Source organism: Bos indicus, chromosome 16 (assembly GCF_029378745.1).
Source record: "Bos indicus isolate NIAB-ARS_2022 breed Sahiwal x Tharparkar chromosome 16, NIAB-ARS_B.indTharparkar_mat_pri_1.0, whole genome shotgun sequence".
In the NCBI taxonomy this organism is placed as follows: domain Eukaryota; kingdom Metazoa; phylum Chordata; class Mammalia; order Artiodactyla; family Bovidae; genus Bos; species Bos indicus.
The window spans coordinates 36815254-36821305 of record NC_091775.1 but is presented as its reverse complement, the minus strand read 5'-3'; the positions used below and the strand labels follow the sequence as shown (position 1 = coordinate 36821305).

General features: G+C 46.1%; 1 pseudogene; it reads left to right on the top strand.

Annotated features, from left to right (window-relative positions):
- Positions 1-214: 214 nt before the first annotated feature.
- Positions 215-1018, top strand: LOC109570265 (small ribosomal subunit protein eS4, X isoform-like; annotated as a pseudogene).
- The last annotated feature ends 5034 nt before the right edge of the window (positions 1019-6052 follow it).

Sequence of the window (6052 nt, the reverse complement as noted above, 5' to 3'; positions counted from 1 at the left end):
TACACAGAAATTAAAATTATAATAGAAAGTCTATAAAATATGAGGAAGACTTCATAGTATAAAATTAATATACATTTCAAGATAATATTCAAATTGATTGCAATTAAATAGATATGTGTATGCATGAGGAAAAATAATATGGAAAAATAGAAAGAGTTGAGCAAAGTGAGAAGATGGGGAAGAAGGCAGGCCTCTTTTCACGCCTAGCACAGCCATGGCTCAGGGTCCCAAGAAGCACCCGAAGCACGCAGCCGCTCCAAAACACTGGATGCTGGATAAACTGCCTGGTGTGCTTGCTCCTTGTCCATCTACAGGTCCCCACAAGCTGAGGGAATGTCTACCCCTAACCATTCTCCTAAGGAGCAGGTTTAAGTATGCCCTAACAGGAGATGAAATGAAGATTTGCATGCAGCATTTCATTAACATCAATGGCAAACTCCACACCAATATAACCTACCCTACTGGTTTTATGGATGTCATCAGCATTGATAAGACTAGAGAGAATTTTCATTTGATCTGTGACACCAAGGATCATTTGCTTTCATCATATTACACCTGAGGCGGCCAAGTATAAATTGTGCAAAGTAAAAAAGATCTTTGTGGGGACAAAAGGAATCCTTCATCTGGTGACCCATGATGCTCGCACCATCCATTACTCCAATCCCCTCATCAAGGTGAATGACACCATTCAAATTGGCTTGGAGACTGGCAAGATTACTGATTTCATCAAATTTGACACTGGTAACCTGTGCGTGGTGACTGGAGGTGCTAACCTGGGAAGAATTGGTGTGATTGCCAACTGGGAGAGACATCAGGTTCTTTTGATGTGGTTCATTTGAAAGATGCAAACAGCAACAGCTTTGCCACATGGCTCTCGAACATTTTCATTATTGGCAAAGGCAACAAATGGTGAATCTCTCTTCCCTGTAGAAAGGATATTCGCCTTACCATTGCTGAGGAGAGAGACAGGAGACTGGTAGCCAAACAGAGCAGTGGATAAAATGATCTCTATGTGATGTGATTGGAAAAGTCTTTGTACTTAAAGATAATACCAAGTGATTAATTTAAAAAAAATGAGAAGATTGAAAGAAATATTTATAATTTTACTAAACTTACTCTAATCCTGTGGTATTTTCTTTGCCACTTCAGAAGTGCTTCTTACAGAAAGAAACCTACACCACCCGTAAAGACAAGAGATGGCAAAGATCTTTGGGGTTAAATTTAAGCAATCATTTTAAAAGTCCTTTTGTATAACTCTTAGAGAGTTAACCGGCCTGTGCAGGGGGTGAGGGGCGCTGCCCTTGTGGGAAACACTGTAAACATCCCTTCAGTTCAGTTCAGTCACTCAGTCGTGTCCGACTCTTTGTGACCCCATAAATTACATCACGCCAGGCCTCCCTGTCCATCACCAACTCCTTTAGAACTGCTTAAAACAGATTCCTTCTCTATATACTCAGAGTTACTTGACTTCATTTCGCAATAAAAATGAAGGTGGAGGGGCTTCCCTGGTGGCTCAGTGGCAAAGAATCTTCGTGCCTATTCAGGAGCCTCGGGTTCAATCCCTGATCCAGAAAAATCCCACAGGCCTCACAGCAACTAGGCCCATGCGCCACAGCTATCAGCGGTGCTCTGAAGCCCATGCACCCTAGAGCAGTGCTCGGTAACAAGAGAAGCCACTGCTGGTCGCAACTACACAAAAGCCCAGACAGTAATGAAGACCCAGCACAGTCAAAAATAAATAATTTTTTTTTAATAGCTACTTTGCCCCTGGATCCTCATACTGTTTCTGAAAATACAGTCACCCTGTTTTCCTAATGTGGTCACCTTACCTTCCTGGGCTAGTTCTGCACATGTTTAACAGGACTCTTCTTCCCCTCCAGAAGGGCACAAAAAAGAGTGGCCCCTGTTTGACACATCACAGAGACAGAGCCGAGGGCCACGGGCAGGGCAAGGGGACTGAGATCAGGCATCTCTTGGGTTTAAGGGGTTGGGAGCATCTACTGTGGCTCTCAGATGTCTTCTTCTCCCCAAAGCACATGCAAAAGCCATGATTTTAAACAAGCAATAAATAGCCAGGCTTAGTTGGTTTAGCAGTAAAGAATCCGCCTGCCAATACAGGAGATGTGGGTTTGATCCCTGGGTCAGGAAGATCCCCTACAACAGGCAATGGCAACTCACTCCAGTATTCTTGTCTGGAAAATCCCAAGGACAGAGGAGCCTGGTGGGCTACAGTCCATGGGGTCATGAAAGAGTCAGACATGACTGAACAACTAAACAACAACCAGGCTTAGTTAAACATGAAGGTGTGTCCAGAGGGAAAAATAGATACAAATCCTGGAGCCCAGGAGAGGAGTGTGGAAGGGAGAAGGAAATTCTTCCCAGCTCAGCCTCAGTGCTGCTGGGACGACGGGTGCTGAAGTGATTGAATACATGTGAGCCTCACGTAGAAGAGGAGCTACTACTCTCCTGCCCAAGCACTAAGGAGCTCTAAATGAAGGAGGGCAGTCAATCTCCCGACAGATCTCATGGCCAGGCCACCATAAAATATCCTAGCAGTGCCTACTCTGATATTAGACAGGAGATTGGATCCACTTGCTTTCTGTTTTAAACCCACTACCTGCAAAGTACCAGGCACTTGACAAGTATCCTCGTCTTCTAATCTCATAATAACTCTGCAGATTAAGTATTATTTTTCCCTACTCTATGGATGAGGAGGCAAAAGTTCAGCAAGCTTTAAAAATTATACCAAGATGCTCACCATAGCAACAGAGTTTCAAACTAGGTCTGCCCTGCTCCCAATATGGTGGTGCCTTTTGCACTCCCCCACACTGTTTCACAGGATCCGGCAAAGAAGAATTGGGGTTAGAAGAAGAGTTTCATCCTTAGGAGTGCCCAGGAGTTTGCTCAGAGTCCCCCAGTCAAAAGCATGCTGCACCGGTTTGTGCTCAATCTCCTCTCTTTCCAGTCTTCCCAGTCACCTTCACTGTATCCTTTGAGTTTGGAGAGCATTTGCATAGCTTTTAATAAATAAGATTCTCTTTTTTTCTACAATAAGCACACTAAGTTTGATATTCAAGAAAAAATTAATAAAACTATGTCTAAACATCAGGAAATAAGGACTTCCCTGGTGGCACAGTGGATAAAAATACACTTGCCAATGCAGGGAACACAGGTTCAGTCCCCGGTCCAGGAAGATTCCACAGGCCAGGGGGCAACTAAGCCCCATGCGCCACTATTACTGAAACCCACATGCCCAGCGCCCATGCTCTGCAACAAGAGAAGCACCACAATGAGAAGCCTGCACACCGCAATGAAGAGTAGTCCCCACTCCCCGGAACTGGAGAGAGCCCACGCAAAGCACCGAAGACCCAGTACAGCCAAAATAAATAAATAAATATTTTTTAAAAAGATTAAAAAATCCAGAAACAGAGGAGACAATGAGGAAAAACATTATGGTGAATTAATCAACGTAGAGCTCAACTTTCAGTTTGGTTTTTACCTATCTTAGCATAGCTCACAACATTTCCCTCCATTATCATCATGACTGTCTGTTGTTCAGTGACTAAGTTGTGTCCAACTCTTTGCGACCCATGGACTGCAGCTCACCAGGATTCCCTGTCCTTCACCATCTCCCGGAGCTTGCTGAAACTCACGTCCATTGAGTTGGTGATGTCATCCAACCATCTCGTCCTCTGTTGTCCCCTTCTCCTTCTGCCTTCAATCTTTCCTAGCGTCAGGGTCTTTTCTAATGAGTAGGCTCTTCGTATCAGGTGGCCAAAATATTGGAGCTTCAGTTTCAGCACCAGTCCTTCCAATGAATATTCAGGGTTGATTTCCTTTAGGTTGTTTATCCAGGACCTAATTGTGATAATTGTGGAAGAGTTTAAGTCACCCTACCGAGGCTTGGACTTCAGTGACCAAGGAACTGTAATTAGATAGATGCCTTATTCACCCAACAGTCCATCCCTAAGAGATGGCTTTTCCCAGCCTTTACCCTCTTCCAGATCTTTGGCTCCCCTGACGTGAGCTACAAGCACATGCGCAGTATACATTGCTTCAGAATGGTTCTTCTAGGTCAGTGAACAAGGCCTGGGCTGCAAAACCTGCCTATCCTCCAGGGTAGAAGGAACCCAGTCCCAGCAAGTTGCCCTGAAGCAGCAGCTGCAAAATGGTGATGGTCTGATCCCATTTGTAATGGACATGCAATGTGACCCAAGGCTCCTCAGCCACCCTGGCTCCAGGAGTCTGGAGGGAACACCCAGTCCATCCAGCTAGGTCCTGCCTGAGCAAGGAAGTCCAATTTCTTTAACTCTATGTTCAAGGGAGATATGCACCAATGGGTAAGTTACTTGGTATTAGGCAGACGCCTTGTTCTCCCAAAAACCCATACCTTTGACCTGACGTTTCTGAACCCCTACCCTGTGCCACATCCCTGACCACAGTGAACTTTGCTGAACACGCATGTGCAGCACACACCCTTTCAGCAGGTCTTCTACAGCCAGGGCTCTTCAGATCTGTTTGCCCGGCCCCATTCCTTCCATTGCCTCCAGGATGGAGGGAGAAAACACCTCCAAACCACTCTGAAGCGGCAGCTGGGAATGGACAACAGATAGTCTCCATTAGGATCTGCTGCCTTAAAGGGATCCAGGTCTCTCCAATGACCCCACAGGGCTCCCAGTTTTCTATTATGGGAAGATAACGTGGCTAGCTAGCTAAGCAGTCATTTTCCTTCCAGCTCTGCCTTAAGTGAGAACACCCTCCAATGATTAAGTCAGGGCTTGGAATAAGGTAGAAATCCAGTTGCTCTAAGAATCAGATACCATGACCAAGACTCTCTGGAACCTTGCCGTCTCAGATCCCTGGCTCCCTAGAATGCTGCAGGCACATGTGCAGTACAAACCCCTTCAGGGGGCCTTGGGCCCCAAGTTCTTTCAGTGTGAGGATTTAGGGTGCAGCCCCAAGAACCTTCACAGCCTATGTTGTAGAGGAAACCCAACCCCCCAAACTCCCCAAAATCACATGGAAATGACCATTCAAATGGGCAACAGTCAGCCCCCATTGGTACAAGCTACCTGATGGAGATCCAGGGTTTCCAAATGACCTTTACTGAGGGATACTCACACCAAGCTGCCAGACCTGCCCTGGAAAATCAGTAAGGTTCCTACAGTTCTGCCTTAAGGGGAAACATGTATATGAAGGTGTTAGGTAAGGCTTGGGATGGGCTTCTCTGGTAGTTCAACTGGTAAAGAATCTGCCTGCAATGCAGGAGACCCAGTTTGATTCCTGGGTTGGGCAGATTCCCTGGAGAAGGGATAGCCTACCCACTCTAGTATTCTTGGGCTTCCCTGGTGGCTCAGATGATAAAGAATCTGCCTGCAGTGCAGGATACCTAGGTTGGATCCCTGGGTTGGGAAGATCCCCTGAAGGAGGGCATGGTAAACTACTACAGTATTCTTGCCTGGAGAATCCTCATGGACAGAAGAGCCTGGAAGGCTACAGTCCATGGGGTCGAAAGAGTTGGACACAACTGAGCTACTAAGCATAGCACAGCACAGGGTTTGGGATTAAACAGATGCCTCTTTCCCCAATAGCTAGCTCCTATAACAAGTCCTCTCTAGGACCCCGCCCTGTTCCAGATCCCTGGATCCCCTGAGCTCTGCTTGTGTATCCATGCACAGCACCACCCCTTCATCAGGCATTGGGCAGCAGGAGCCCTCCAGGTCTTGGAGCTAAGGCTGACCCCCACCTCTTACATAGCCTCCAGGAAGGAGGGAGCCCACCCCTGGATATTGCTCTAAGAAGGCAGCAGCAAGTGAGTGACTGTCATTCCTGTTAAATGACAAAAATTCAACAGAGGAAATTTAAAAGATCTGATTGACTTTATTGAATCAGGATTATACCACCTTGAAGACCATAAAGAAGGCTGAGCACCAAAGACTTGATGCTTTCGAATTGTGGTGCTAGAGAAGACTTTTGAGAGTCCCTTGGACTGCAAGGAGATCAAACCAGTCAATCCTAAAGGAAATCCACCCTGAATATTCATTGGAAGGAC